This window comes from Echinops telfairi, unplaced genomic scaffold (assembly GCF_000313985.2).
Source record: "Echinops telfairi isolate 266 unplaced genomic scaffold, ASM31398v2 ScPeMD7_7469;HRSCAF=8507_1, whole genome shotgun sequence".
NCBI lineage: Eukaryota > Metazoa > Chordata > Mammalia > Afrosoricida > Tenrecidae > Echinops > Echinops telfairi.
Genome location: NW_022111373.1, coordinates 45,725,362 through 45,727,833, shown reverse-complemented (window position 1 = coordinate 45,727,833; position 2,472 = coordinate 45,725,362). Strand labels below are relative to the sequence as shown.

Here is a 2,472-nt window from a genome sequence, read left to right as displayed (position 1 = left end):
GATTAGTAAGTAGCTGAGTGCTTAACCATTTGTGCCACCAGTACTCCTGAAAGTAACATACAAGTATCAAATAAGTGAATAAAATATGTTTATTCCTTTATTTGTTTTTCTTTTTTCACCCCTTCTTGTTAGGTGCCATCGAACTTATTCTGACTCATAGAAACACTATGTACAACAGAACAAAATAGTTCCCTCTCAGGTGCCAACTTAACCATTGGTCTTATGTTTTGAAACCATTGATGCAGCCACTGTGTCAATACATCTTGTCTAGGGTCTTCCTCTTTTTCATTGCCCCTCTACTTTATCAAGCATGATGAATTTTTCTTTTTTCTTTTTCTACGAAAGCCACTCAGACTGCACTCTCTTCCTTTCACTCCACATGAGGGCGGAGAAGCATGATGTCTTTTTCTAGGAACTGGTCTCTCCTGAAATCATATCCAAAGTACCTAAGTCAAAATCTCATGATCCTTGCCTCTAAGGAACATTTTGGCTGTACTTCTTTCAAGACAGACCTGTTTGTTCTTTTGGCAGTCCATAGGGCTATCAATGTTCTTCACCAGCATCACAATTCAAATGCACAAATTCTTTAGCCCTTCTTTCAATGTCCAAAGTTCAAATGCACATAAAAAGCAGTTGAAATTACCATGGCTTGAGTCAGGTACACCTTAGTCCTCAAAATAACATCCTTGATTTTCAACACTATAAAGAGATCTTGTGCAGCAAATTTACACAATGCAATGTCCTTACATCACTTGATTGTTGCTTCCATGAAGATTGATTTTTGATCCAAGCAAGATGAAATCCTTCACAATTCCAAATTGTTCTCAATTTATCATGTTGTTACCTATTGGACTGGTTGTGAGGATTTTTGCTTGTTTACATTGAATTGTAACCACATGAGGACTGCAAACCTTCATCTTCATAGGCAATAAGTTTAAGTCCTCCTCACTTTCAGAAAGCGATGTTCTATCATGTGCATATTGAAGTTTGTCAATAAGCCTTACTTAAATCCTGATACCAAATTATTTTTAATATTCTGCTTCTATGATTATTTCTCAGCATACCTCATAAAAATTGAATAAGAATGATCAGAAGATACAACCCTGATGCACACCTTTCTTAATTTTAAACCATGCAGTATTCCATTGCTCTGCTCACACAACTGCCTCTTGAACCATGTACAGGTTCCACACGAGCATAATAAAGTGTTCTGGACTTCCCATTTTCATCAAGTGCATCCATGCTTTGTTATGAGTCATGAAGTCAAATGCCTTTACATAGTCAATAAAACACAAGTACACATATTTCTTGTCCTTTCTGTTTTTAGCCAAGATCTACCAGGCATCTGTAGAGGGATGCAGAGAAGCCAAAATCCCTTGTTCCTTCATTTTTCTTTAGCCTGAATTTCTGGCAGCTCCCTGTCAATGCAACAACTGTTGCAGCCACTGTGTCAATCTAACTCTTTGAGGGTATTCCTCTATTTTTCTGATGTTCTGCTTTACCAAGCATGAATTCCTTCTCAAGAAATTGATCTCTTATGGCAACAAGTCTATAGTATGTGAGAAAAATGTTGCCGCAGTCACTTCTAAGGCACATTGTTCTTAAAACGCATATCTGTTCTTTTTTTTCTTTTCTGATAGTGTATGGTATAGCTATATAAATTTCACCAACACTACATTTCAAAGGCTTTCTTAGACAAAAGAATAATTAATGTATTTGAATTAAAATATAAGCTAAATGCACCATTCTTCTGTCAGTTTCTTTTTTAAACTGTGGTGGCTTGTGTATTGTTATCACATTTAAAGTTATGTAACTGGTATTTGAAATCCTAGCAGGGTCACCCAAAGTGAACAAGTTTCACCAGAACTTCCAGACTAAGAATTGGGTATGAAGAAGAAAAAAGTTGTCTCAATCTGAGGGGACTAGAGAATGAGAACTTATGGATAGCAGTAAAGCATTGTCAGCTACTGAAAAGCTCGAGAATAGCTTTACAAACTTGTCAGAGATCGTGGTAAAAGATGAACCTCTTAGATTGGAAGGCACTCCAAATACAACTAAGCAAAAGCTTCCTTCTCAACTTACCATTGACCATAATGACATGGACGGAGTAAAGCCTTCAGGAAAAATATTAAATATACTATGGACTGCCAGAAAATACAAACGAATCTGTGTTGGAGAAAGTCAGTGAGAAGATGAGTATACTTTAGAAATGGCAATGGCTAGACTTCATCTCACATACTTTTTTTTGTTTTTTTTTTAATTTTAATAAATCATTTTATTGAGGGTGCTTGCAGCTCTTATAACAATCAATACATCAATTGTATTGAGCACATTTGTACATATGTTGCCATCATCATTTCCAAAATATTTTCTTTCTGCTTGAGCCCTTGGTATCAGATCCTCTTTTTTTTTAAAATCATTTTATTAGGGGCTCATACAACTCTTATCACAATCCATGCATACATCAATTGT

The 2,472-nt window shown here is 35.9% G+C and overlaps 1 pseudogene; it reads right to left on the bottom strand.

Annotated features, from left to right (window-relative positions):
* The window catches only part of LOC101646052, a 4,300-nt pseudogene extending 2,200 nt beyond the window's left edge, over positions 1-2,100 (bottom strand).
* Between the last annotated feature and the right edge of the window lie 372 nt (positions 2,101-2,472).